This window comes from Cibotium barometz, chromosome 31 (genome assembly GCF_041138505.1).
Source record: "Cibotium barometz isolate CiBa-2024 chromosome 31, ASM4113850v1, whole genome shotgun sequence".
NCBI classification, from domain to species: domain Eukaryota; kingdom Viridiplantae; phylum Streptophyta; class Polypodiopsida; order Cyatheales; family Cibotiaceae; genus Cibotium; species Cibotium barometz.
Window position 1 is genome coordinate 28,127,266 of NC_141076.1, and position 13,898 is coordinate 28,141,163.

Here is a 13,898-nt window from a genome sequence, read left to right on the forward strand (position 1 = left end):
CCATCCATTCATTTACATCTATCTGATTCACATCATATCTCATCACCTCTATTCACATCACATCCATCCATCCATTCATTCACATCCATCTGATTCACATCACATCTCATCACATCTATTCACCTCACATCTCATCACCTCTATTCACATCACATCCATCCATCCATTTATTCACGTTTATCTGATTCACATCACATCTCATCACCTCTATTCACCTCACATCTCATCACCTTTATTCACATCACATCCATCCATCCATTCATTCACATCTATCTGATTCACATCACATCTCATTACCTCTATTTACCTCACATCTTATCACCTCTATTCACATCACATCCATCCATCCATTCATTTACATCTATCTGATTCACATCACATCTCAGCACATCTATTCACCTCACATCTCATTACCTCTATTCACATCACATCCATCCATCCATTTATTCACATCTATTTGATTCACACCACATCTCTGTACATCTATTCACCTCATATCTCATCACCTCTATTCACATCACATCCATCCATCCATTCATTCACATCCATCTGATTCACATCACATCTCATCACATCTATTCACCTCACATCTTATCACCTCTATTCACATCACATCCATCCATCAATTCATTCACATCTATTTGATTCACATCACATCTCATCACCTCTATTCACCTCACATCTCATCACCTCTATTCACATCACATCCATCCATCCATTCATTCACATGTATCTCATTCGCATCACATCTCATCACATCTATTCACCTCTATTCACAGAATTTAAACATAGAATTTAAGAGAATTCTAATTTTGATATAAAAAATTTAATTTTAATGGAAAAAACACTTTTGAAATAAAAATAATCCCTTCATGCATCTTTCTATGCATAAAAATCAATTTTAATGAGAATAACACTTTTGTAATAAAATTAATTCTTTTATGCATCTTTCTATGCATAAAAATCAATTTTAATGAGAATAACACTTTTGTAATAAAAATAAATCCTTTATGCATCTTTTTATGCATAAAAATAAATTGTAATGAGAATAAAAATTACGAAATAAAAAAAATCATTTATGCATCTTTCTATGCATAAAATTCAATTTTAATGGGAATAACACCTTTGAAATAAAAATAAATCCTTTATGCATCTTTCTATGCATAAAAATCAATTTTAATGGAAACCTTTGAAATAAAAATAAATCCTTTATGCATCTTTCTATGCATAAAAATCAATTTTAATGGGAACCTTTGAAATAAAAATAAATCCTTTATGCATCTTTCTATGCATAAAAATCAATTTTAATGGGAATAACACCTTTGAAATAAAAATAATTCTTTTATGCATCTTTCTATGCATGAAAATCAATTTTAATGAGAATAACACTTTTGAAATAAAAATAATTCCTTTATGCATCTTTCTATGCATAAAAATCAATTTTAATGAGAATAACACTTTTGAAATAAAAATCAATTTTAATAATTAATATCAGTGATATCCATGCATATTCATAGGTGAATATCTACATGGAGTAATTAGAATATTTCTTTTAGATGCAAAAAAAATAGAAATTACTCTTTTGGAATAATATAAAAACAAACTTTCTTTTCCACAAAATTTTGGAAAATTTGGCCATAACCTCCTTTGTATGGCTGACCATTTCTCATTTTTATCATTCTTTAATTGACTTAAATTAACCCAAATTAGATTCATTATAATCTACACAATTTTCTAAATTCAAGAGAGTAAACAATTAAAAGAGTTTAATTAATTCTTTAGTTAATGTTTCTAGGATTAAGAAAGGCTGGAATGTAAAGAAGAGAAGGGGGTGGCCTTTTCATGAAGGCAAGGAATTTGAATTTAATTCAATTTACTGCAAAACATAATAATCAAGAAAACCATAGATTTAAAATTAAACAAGTAAGAAAATTAACTTAGACCTTGTGAGCTCTCCTTTGGCTTGAGGGATTGAGGGTTCTACTCTTGTTTGAAGTAAGAGTGGCCACCAATTCACTTTGGAGAGGATTAGGCCAAAAACAATTGAATTATTAAAAAATTCAATGTCAATGGCTCAGGACAGGAGCATAGGAACCTTAATTGGACCATAATCCAAAAATTTCTGAAAATCTAGACCCTTAGGCTAAGGTCCTTTTTACCTATTTTCAATTAACTCCAATGGCACATTGGAAGGTTCTTTTTAAATTTCAGTTTCAAGGGAAACCATTTTAGACACTAGGAGGATTTTTATATCCAAAAATATCTCAATTTTGAATTACCTCCCTCTAGACATGTTCTCTCTCTAGGCCAAAACAGGATCTTTCTTTTATTTCTGAGAGGGGAATAATTATAAGATCAGAAGGGGAGGTTCTTACACCTACACCTACACACCTGAAAAGCTGGAAGAAGAAATCTTACAGATTGCCTTAGTTATAGGGTTAAGGGAATAAATTCATACAAGTTTGAAAAGCTAATAAACCTATGGAAGGGTGGTTGCAAGATCAGGGTGCCCAGTTTTGTCCACTCAGGCACCCTATAAACAGTAAAAAAATAGGCATTTGTTTACCTTTAGTGGCTAGTCTCTCCTAGTAAATGAAGGAATTTCGTTTCAAGTTCTTTTGTTAGAACATGATATTCAAAGTTGGAAATATAGTTGCATAATTTGATTAAGCATTAGATAGTCAAAATTCCTCATTTTCTTAGGTACAAAGTCAATGTATACACCCTGTCCCAAATTTGAACTGATTCCATAAAATGCTAATATCCTTTACATATAAACTCGTATGAGATTCCCACTTTGTACCTTAGATCTTCACATAATATGGAGCTTAACTTGATTTTTTGAGAAAATTTTAAGATATTTGTCTATTTTCTTTAAATATTTCAAGGTCTTTAAAGTGTTATAATATACGCCACTTTTTGTACCCACAATAGCTACCACTTAAAATCCTCAATCTTGTAGATAAAAAGAGTGGGTAGATACTGAGACATTAGTAGAATGTGGTGGTTAGTAAAAATTGCAAATCCAATGGTTGGATTTTTAACGATCCATTTTTCAAAATTCTTCCAGACTATCAGAAGGCCTGCAAATATTAATAATCTAATTAGTAAAATTACATTTTTGATGTGAATCATCTAAAACCTATAGGAACTAGTGTACTTGTAATGGTGCATCTATGTAAAAATAATTTGGATCACTCTAAGTATGGAAAGATCATTTCATCATATTTTTGATTAATTTTGATTAATTAGACTAATTTATATTAATTTAAGTTATATTGGGTTAATTTAAGGGCAAGCGTATTTTCTATTATTTGCTTGATCTCATTTTAAGTACCTTGCCCCCCAAAATTTTCTCTCCAAGCATTGTCTCAATCCAGCATAAACTGGATAAAATTGGACACCCTGATCTTGCAACAACCCGGAATATGAAATTTTCTGTTAAAACTTTTGTCTTACCTTTTCTATTTTTAATGATGAATGTGGAAACAAGGTTACTTTAATGACTAGCCTTTTGGTTCATCATTACCTCAGATGAGCTATCTGAATGCTAAATTTTCTATAAAAGTTACACTATAATACAGATAGTTATAATGAACATGTAATGAAAAATGCCCATTTTAATATTATAGATGAATGTTTTGTTTACATACTTAATGGGCTACTAAAACATTGCTAGTTTGGGGACTGCATAGAACTGAATGGCTCTGAATTATATGGGGCTAGTTAATTCACTTGTCTATACTCAGGCAAGTTGAGCACCTCTAGCTATGCTGCAATTTTTGCTGCATACCTACTTTTATTGATGGTAAAGAATTACTGATGGTAGATAATTATCAGAGTAAATCTTGTTTCATGAAGTATGATGAAATAATTATTTGTTTAAAGAATAAATCATAAAAATTAAATAATCATAAATCTGTTGTCAAAGTTAAGTTAACAAAAATCTCGTTTTGTTAGAATCATGAGGCGTGCAGCCCGTGCAAGGCAACTAGATCCTCTAACCGATGAGACGAAGAGTTAGAGCCAGATGTTCGAAAAGCCCTGCACAGATCCCAGCAGCCTGGTCCCTTCAAGGGTGAAGGGGAGTAGTTAGGTGAAGTAGTGGAGAAGTGGATTGAGGCTATGAAAGAATACTTTGATATAACTGGCTACAAAATGAGAGAAGCAAGATGGCTATGTAACTGGCTACAATGAGAGAAGCAAGATGGCTCTCGCTAGGTTAAAGATTGTGGAAATGGCCAGGGTCGCTTGGAGGAATCACTGCGAGACTAATTGTCTCGACCGGAATACCCAGACCTGGACCGATCTTAAAGCTTACCTCAGAGAGAGGTTTTGTCCTCTGGGCTTCCTTGAAACTAAAATGAATGAGTTCTTGGAACTAAAGCAGGATAGCCGGACAATTGAAGAGTACCATCAAGCTTTTGCCCTTCTCCTCAAATATTCCCCGCAATTGGATAAAGAGCAGCTAATGGTCAAATTCATTCAAGGAATGAACGAGCCATTGGATAGAATGCCAAACCTGTCTCAATTGGCCGAAGCAGTAAGAATGGCAAAGGACTTTGCCAAAGCCTTTGTAGTTAAGGTCCCGCCGAAACCTGCACCCTCTAATTTTAAAAGATTCCAAACCCCCCCCGAGAAGTACTTCAAACTTTCCACCTCCAAAGAGGCAGTAAGGCCCAATTCAGAATCAAGATGCGGGAAGATTCAGAAGTGAAGGAAGACCCTTCCCCTAGAACGCTTTCTCAGGAGCCCCGCCTCTTTCAAGGATTCAAAGGGTTGAGCTCAGAAGTGAGAACCGGTGTTTTGGATGCCAGGGTTTTGGTCACCAACTGAAAGACTGCCCGACTCCTGCCATGTCAAGGGAACACACGGAAGTCAAGGATCGAGAGTGCAGAGACCAACCCCTTCCTATGAGTCCTGTCTCACGCCCAAATCAAGAAAATCCCAGGAGAACTCCAGCTAAGCCATCTGCCTCTGTCACCAGCTGAAAGATTGCCCGACTCCTGCAATGTCAAGGGGACAAGGAAGTCAAGGACCGAGAGTGCAGAGACCAGTCCCTTTCTATCAGTCCCATCTCGCCCAACTGAGGGAAATCCCAGGAGAACTCCAGCTCAGCCATCTGCCTCTGTGAGAGTACCCTCAGAACTCCTTCCCAAAACTAGGGCAACCAAAGAGAAAGAGTTTCGCCTCAGACTGCAGAAGCAGCCAGAGCAGTCACTATAGCTGAGGTAGTGGAAGAGAAAAGAGGACATATTTATGTTGAAATTGAAAACCAAGGGCCAAATCGACAATTCTCAGTCATCCATAAGCCTTTTAACTTTTGATTGATTCAGGCAGCAGCAGCAATACTCATTCTTTCATTTCCCCAGGATGCTTGTGTAAGCTAGTCTTAGAACAGAAATCAGGGAAACCTATGCAAGTTAAATTGGCCAATGGGAAGATTCTTTTCACTCACCTTGAGACAGATCGTATTTAGTTCAATCTAGATGGGAATTTAACTGACTGTCAGTTCAAAATTATACCTTTGGGAGTTTTTGACGAGATCCTTGGAATGGATTGGCTCCACAAAAATCAAGCTGACATTCATTGTCTCATAATGAAACCATTTCCTTCCATGACCTTCACGGAAGCAAAGTTCAAGGAACCGAAATTTCACGATCCCCAAGTCTGCAATTAGTAAAAGCTTCTAAGTTACTAAAAGGACTTAGAAAGATCATTTATGTCGTCAAAATGAATCCAGTAGACTCAAAGTTAAAAGCTAAAGAACCTGAATGGTTAAGTGATTACGATGATTTATTCCCAGTAGAATTAATAGAGATACCTCCAATTCGGGAAGTAGATCATGAGATAGAATTGACCCCCGGAGCTCAGCTAGTAGCCCTGTGCACGTACAAAATGCCAGTTCATGAAGCCATCAAACTCAAGGAACAGCTTAGACAGCTGTTAGAACAAGGGTTTGTAAGACCAAGTGTTTCACCTTGGGATGTGCGAGTTCTCTTTCAGAAAAAGAAAGATGGAACGCTAAGACTCTGTGTACTACAAAGGCCTTAATCAGTTGACAGTTAAGAATAAGTATCCTATCCCCAAAATTGATGAGCTTCTGGACATGCTAAGTGGAGCCCAGATCTTCACAAAGATAGATCTCAAATCAGGGTATTATCAGATCAGGATTAATGAGCAAGATATCCTAAAGACAGCTATCAATACTCGGTATGGGCATTATGAATTCACTATCATACCATTTGGATTGACAAATGCCCCAGCTACATTCAATCGCTTAATGCAGGACATTCAGAGAATACTTGGATGATTTTGTTCTTGTTTTCTTTGATGATATTCTGATTTACTCAAAGAATGTAGCTGACCATGAAAGAATGTCAGAAACGTTCTTGAGATTCTAAGAAAGCACCAACTCTTTGCAAAAAAGAGCAAATGCACTTTCTCTGCTGACCATGTTGAATACTTGGGCTTTCTATCTAAAGATGGAATTTCTCCAGATTCAGCTAAAGTCCAAGTAGTCGTAGATTGGTTTGAACCAAAAACAATGAAAGAAGTCAACGGATTCTTGGGATTGACTGGTTGGTATAAAATTTTTATACCAAAGTATGCTCTCATAGCTTCCCCCCTGACTAATCTTCTCATCAAGAAGAATATCCCGTTTCAATGATCTGCCAAGTGCCAAAGTGCTTTTGATAAGCTGAAGACCGCCTTGGTAACCAATCCCATTCTGAAGCTGTCAGATTTCTCTATACACTTTGAACTGATGCTAGTGGTTTTTCCTTGGGAGGTGCACTCATGCAGGAAGGTCATGCAGTGGCCTATGAATCCCGAAAATTCATAACGCATGAGAGGAATTATGATATCCACGACCTGGAACTACTTTCAATAGTAGCCTTGAAGTTGTGGAGACATTACCTATTGGGTCAAAGATTCACAGATCATCAGAGCTTAAAGTGGATCTTCACTTAGAAGGATCTCAACATGTGCTAAAGAAGGTGGATGCAGGCCTTGCAGGAAATTGATTTTGAAATCAAGTACCGCCCATGCAAAGAAAATGTGGTAGCAGATGCCCTCAGCAAAAAAGCCTCCTTGCTTGCAATTACTGTAGTGTCAAATCCTTTGATTATTAAAGTAAGAGAGAAGATCATGTAGGATAGATTCTTTGGCCCTATTATTACACTTATGTAGGAAAGCAAAACTCCACAAGAGCTAAACCGAGTTCAAGGGTACAGCTTGGATGATGGAATTATGTATTATAATCGCAGGCTATGCATTCCCAAACAATGATGAGGGAACTAAGGGTCAAATTCTGAATGAAGCCCATGGACAGAGCCTTATTTTTTGCAGGACATCCAGGTTTCATCAAAATCTACATGTCTGTGAAGAAAAGCTTCTTTTGGCCTGGTCTAAAAAGGATGTGCTTAATCATGTACGTCAATGTTTGACCTGTTAGAAAGTCAAGGCCGAGAGAGTAAAAATGCCTGGGAAGTTACATCCATTAGACATCCCCTAGATGAAGTGGGAATATATCAGTATGGATTTTATTACTGGATTACCTTCAGTGCAATCAGGTTGTTACAACTCCATCTTCGTGGTAGTTGATAGACTTCTTTATCCTAGATAAGTAATCAAATTGTTAGAATTAAACTTTTCATATTGTTTCTCTTTTAAAAGTGGAATTTGATTAGTTTAGAATGCTTTAAACCATTTGGGATAATTTTTAAGTAACTTGAGGACATAAAAAATTGAAAAATGGTCAGCCATATAAAGGAGGTTATGGCAAAATTTTCTTAAATTTTGTGAAATAAGTTTTATCTTTTATTATTCAAAAAGAGTAATCCCCACCATTTGTGTATTCTAAAAGTGTTATTTTCATTCTAGGCATAGAAAAATGCATAGTAGAAATATTTTTATTATAAAAGTGTTACTTTCACCAATATTGATTCTTATGCATAAAATGATGCATAAAAGAATTTCTTATTATAAAAGTGTTACTTTTACCAATATTGATTTTTATGCATAAAAGAAATTTTTTATTTTGGTATAGGTGTTTTTCTAAGGGAAGTTCGGTTGCAACAGCAGCTCTAGCAGGGAGTGCTCAAAGGACGGCTCACGTAGCAAAAACCTGCCGAGGTCTTGACTAGCCTGGGTATGGTTTCGGTATGATGGGCGAGGGCCGACGAAGCGGTCCCTGAGTGAAGTGCCAGGACACCTAAGGAGGGTCCTGGAGAGTTCTGACCAGGCGATGCACGGGCTCACGGTGCTTAGGACACCCATGCGTATGTCGATATATATGTATGATGATGAAAAATTATTGTAATCTGTTTACTGGATCTCATTGTTGACTAGTTGGTCTCGACGGAAAGTCTTGAGTGATACCCAAGGAACTGGATGGAAATTTTGAGTTATGATATCTGTAACCAATAATTGTTTGTCAATGAATTGTTTTATAAGTTAAAGTTTAAAGAGGAGTGTGTGCGTATCTGTTTTCTAAAGCAAAAGTTAAGAAAGGTATTCAATTATGGGTGGGTGAGTACTTGTCTAGTTCTACCAATTCTAGTGGTTGGGCGGTGGCTAACCCATGGGGGCCGGATGGGGTTAGGCTGGAATCAGTAGAGTTTTAATAATAAAATTGATTAATAGGAGTACGCTTAGAACTCGAGTAATTAAATAAAAGCGTGAAGACTTCTCTAATGAATAGATCAACGGCTGTGCCTGATTCAATTAGGAAAAAAGCGTTGATCCCTTCAAGTTAAGTCTATAATAGTTTCCCTTCTATCTGGTTTATTCAAATGAAGGTTAGTTCAGTATCTTGACCTCGTTAGAAAAATTTGTTAAGAAAATAAATAATGGAATCGTCCCCGTTTTCCGGGCATGGAAAATTTTCCCGGTTTCGGTTTTCGGAATGACCACTAGCTTAGTCTCATGCCCGGACATTCGAGGGCGAGGCCTCGAGTGAGAAACCTTGCCCCGTGCAAGAGGAAGCTACTTCCGCTGTTACCATCCGGGAATGCGGTGCGCAGAGGGGGTGATTGGGATCTCACACATCGTTTAAAAGGAGATTTTTATTTATTTGTTGATCTTTGATGTTAACTTTAAAGACATTAAGAAAGAGATGCTATTTTTCTTTATACCAAAATTCTTGGTGAAATTGTTGTTTTCTCTAGGAAAGTGATGAAATATGTCATATTCTAAAATTTTGTAATGTGTTATCTTGATTGAGTTAAGGAGAACAGGTATATCTTCTCCACACCTCGACGCTAACCCCGTTTGCGTGCTTGTGTAGCCGGGTGGCGACATTAGCGAGGCCCGGAGTCGACCCAAGGTATCCCTCATACCATTGGGAGAATAAGATTTCACCAATGAAGGCGAACATTATGATGCTGCCTAGTTCTGCAGGCCCGGCTAGTGCGGTGAATAAGCCCTCCCTACTGCATAGACATCCTTGTAAGGGCCGGGAGGATCAAGCGATGAAGCCTTAGAGGGTGATAAGCTGGCTTGAGTCCTCGCTAGCTGGCTGCTGTCGATGATGAGATGTATGGTCCCGTAGGGATTACCTAGTCCGTAGAGGCTAGAAGGCCGAATTCTAGATCATCGCGATAGAATAAAGTAAAGAACTTGGAATAATTTTGAACATTGTATCTATTTTTTTAATACTTTGTTTGTAAATATTGTGTATCATTGATAAAGACTATTTAAACGAACCATGTGTAAGGCTTTTAATTAAGGAACTTGTTTATTTATGTCAAATAGTATGGTAGGATTAATTAGAAAATAAGTTGACGCGTGAGTTGGGTGGAAAGTGGGAGGATGGGATGTCGTGATGGCAACATCCTATGGACGGGTAGACCCGATTAGTCAAGTAACTTTCCAATAAATTAATTAAAGCGCTACGTTAGATAAATAAATCCCTGGGTAAACCTACTCTAGAGGACTAGGTTAACGGCTGTGCCTTGCATAGATAAGGAAAAAGCATTGGACTCTCTAGAAGTCAAGAATAGAGGTTGCCCGATTTAAAGTTGATCACTCTATGAGTGGTTTGATTTTAGAAATCCTTTAAAAAGACCACACTCCCCCTGAGAGATAGAACTAGGTCATACCTGCTAATCGTATCCTTGTATCTTACATGATCAAGGTGCGACGAGTAGGAAACTACTCTAAGTTAGACTTAGTAGATTATCTTAAAGGTTTCCCCTATTTAGAAAGTGAGGGACCTTACTAGTGGTATCATAGCTGATCTTAGTTCCTAGGACTTGTTAGTAGAGACTATTTTGGAATATATGTTTTACCTAACGCTAATTTATAAAATAACCTACTAGAATAATTTGAATTGGTGATTGAATTATTGTAGGAAGAGGGTGACATCTACTCAAGATTCTTAGTCATCCAGTGCATCTTCCAGACGGCATGTCTCTCTCCAAATCTTAAATTCCGTGATACTATGGTGCATATACTTGAGAGATTGTCCCTCCCTCATACCTCTCGTATCCAAGAGGCTGGGGTAGAGTCACCTTTGGAATCGTGGGCTAAGGTATTTTTTCATCAGGGCGGCAGATCGAACTGGGAACATCACCACTGATTTAAAGCGGATTCGTTGGATCGAAAAGTTGAAGATGGTCTGTTTATTTTGGTTCGTGGGTACTCCCAGGCCTGACAATTCTGTGACCATAGTGGGAATCGCATATCACAGGACTACTGGATACATGACCAAGTAATGCAAGTCTTACATGCCAACAGGGTAGCTGTTTTGGGACACAGCCCAATCCAGAGTCTACCACCCTTACCCTCAGTCTTTCGTGTCTTAGAGACTATGACAGAACCCCCATATTTTATCTATGTGGACCGCTCTAGTCTCATGTCTAGTTGAGCCTAGGATTTTTCTTTTACGATGAATAAGACTAATTATATTAGTCTCAAACCTTTGTAATAAAACTTGTCCTTGTAAATATTTGAGAAATAAAATGATTTCAAAAGTTTTACTTTTAAAAGCATGAGTGTAATGTAAAGTATGAGTCTTGTAATCCTAAAATTTAATGTTACGATGAATGACCAGGACGATCAACCTCCACTCCCCAATGCATTATATATGGACGTCCATGAGAAGAAGCTCCTACTCAAGTAAATGCAACCTCCCTCCTTTTAAGGGGGAAGGTTCAAAGATTGAGAAGGATGTTGAGGTTTGGATTGAAGCTATGGGCGATTATTTCTTAGCTGCCAGTACTAGAGCGGCAAACCAATCCATGCTTGCACGATTTTGACTCACCAGGCATGCTAAACCCTGGTGGAAACAATGGTGTTGCGACATAGGAGTCACTGAACACTCTCAAACCTGGGAGGATATCAAGCAGGCTGTGAAGGAACGATATCTCCCACCATCTCATGAATCGATCAAGATGAATGAATTTTCTAGTCTCAAGCAGTTCAGCTTAACGTTGGAAGAATCCTATTCTAAATTCATCACTGTTCAGAAGTATGCCTCAGCTATGATGACTTCCCAGCAGTGGCTCATTTTTGCCAAGGCTTGAATGAACCCTTGGATTCCCACCTCGAAGCAATGAGGCCAAGCTCATTGCAAGATTATCTTATACAAGAAAAGCCTCTTGTGAAAGAACTAAAGTCTAGTAAAGCCAAGCCTCAAAAGAGATCTTACCCTGAAGCAATCCCTAAAGATCAACCTTACAAGAAGCCCCAATAGAATGATCTACAATCGAGGGTGTCAAACTAACTCTTTCCTTCCAACCAATGACTCTCTTGTGGCTTGTTGGAAAACCTGCTCATTCAACACACCAACTGTGAAGCTACTAGATGGCATCTCGGTAGATCCCACCGAGGTCAAGGATATATTGGAATGGCCACCCCCTACATCAGTCTGCAAAGTTCGTGGATTTTGGGGAATCAGAGGATGGTACAGGATTTTCATCAAAGATTATGCCCTAGTAGCTGCACCCTTGACGGATCTTCTTAAGAAGGATTGCAAAATAGTGTGGTTGCCAATCCATCAAGTCAGCTTTGATTAGCTCAAAGCCATTATTACCTCAGTGCTAGTCCTGAAACTTCTTGATTTCACCAAGGAATTTGAGGTGGTTACCGATGCCAATAGTCTAGCACTTGGTGGTGTCTTAGGACAAGAAGGGAGGCCAGTGGCTCGTAGTTCTTTTGAAAGCTAAAGAAATATGAAGCAAATTATCCCACCCATGATTTAGAGCTCTTAGCAGTTATTCATTGCCTCAAATTATGGAGACATTATCTACTGGGGAAGGCAAATTCCAGCTCGTTGACCACGAGAGTCTGAAGTGGATCTTCACCCAACCTAATCTCAACATGAGGCAGAGAAGATGGATTGAAATCCTATAAGAATATGACTTTGACATCAAATTTCACCTTGGGAAAGATAATGTGGTAGCAGATGCACTCAGCCACAAATCCTTCTTAAGTGCAATTTCGATGCCAAATGATCCCATATACTGGACAAGGTTAAAGAAATCTTATCTCGTGATCCTGATTACCAGAGGATGGTGAAGTTAGTAGTAGTAGAAGAAGGAAGAACTTTAGAAAAGAGAAAAATCTAATCAAAAGGTACTTTATCCATGATGGGAATCTTTACTTCAATCAAAGGCTATGTATTCCTAAGAATCTAGCTCTAAAGAAGTTAATCCTCCATGAAGCTTATGATAGCCCCACTGTAGGGCATCCGGGCTATGCAAAAACATTGAATGCTATAAGGAGGAGGTATCATTGGGCAGGCTTGAAAAATGATGTCCTTTAGTACTTGAAGTAGTGTCTCTCATGTCAAAAGATCAAAGCTGAAAGAGTCAAGATCCCTTGGAAGCTTCAACCCTTGAATATCCCCCAAATAAAGTGGGAATGCATGAGTATGGATGTTGTCACAAGTCTCCCCACTTTACAAGGAGGATATGATTCCATATTAGTGGTGGTGGACTTGCTTACCAAAGTAGCTCATCTTATACCAGCAAAGAAAACCTTCAAAGCTTCTGATGTTGCTCGCTTATTCATCAAAGAGGTCTTCAAGCTTCATGGTCTTCCGAAGAGGATAGTCAGTGATTGGGATTCTAATTTACTTCAAAGTTTTGGCAGTTCTTATTTCAGGCCTTGGAAACTCAGCTTTGATTTAGTATAGCTTATCATCCAGAGATAGATGGCCAAACTGAGAGAGTCAACTAAGCAATCAAAGACATTCTCAGGGCATATTGTCGATGGAAACTAAGAAGATGGATTCAATACCTTCCTATGGAAATATATTCGCTTATAATACATCTTATCATCAGAGCATATGAATGTCACCATTCAAAACACTCTGTAAGATCCCTGTCCCCACCGCGCAAACGAATTTAGGGCTGCTAGCAGTGGAAGTAGCACTTCTTGCGCGGGGCAGGGTCCCACACTCGGGGCCTCACCCACGGATATCCGGACAAGAGACTAATCTATCGGTTCTTCCAAAATCGAACCTGGAAAAACTTCCCTTGCCCGGAAAGCACGGGCGATTCCTCCAAGATAACTTTTCTCTAACGTAGTCAAAAGCCTTAACTAACTGAACTGATCTGATCGAACCCATAGTATCAAAGTCAGATCAAGAAAAAGATTGCACTTGGATCATAGAGACCAACGCTTTTTTCCTCATTGAGAGGCACAACCATTGATTCTTTTCCATAGAACAATTTTTATCTAGGATTTACTTCATCTATCGTACCATAACAGAATGGAGTCTCATTTTAGGGATCCATCAGTCTAGCCTAACCCCATCCAGTCCCATGGGTTAGCCAACCACCCAACCACTGTAGTGATGGGATCCAATTAGGAATTTGGTTAGGTTTTATCTAGGGTACCAGGGAAAAGAGTTCCCAGGCCCCCTAGCCGGATATTCATGCAAACTTACA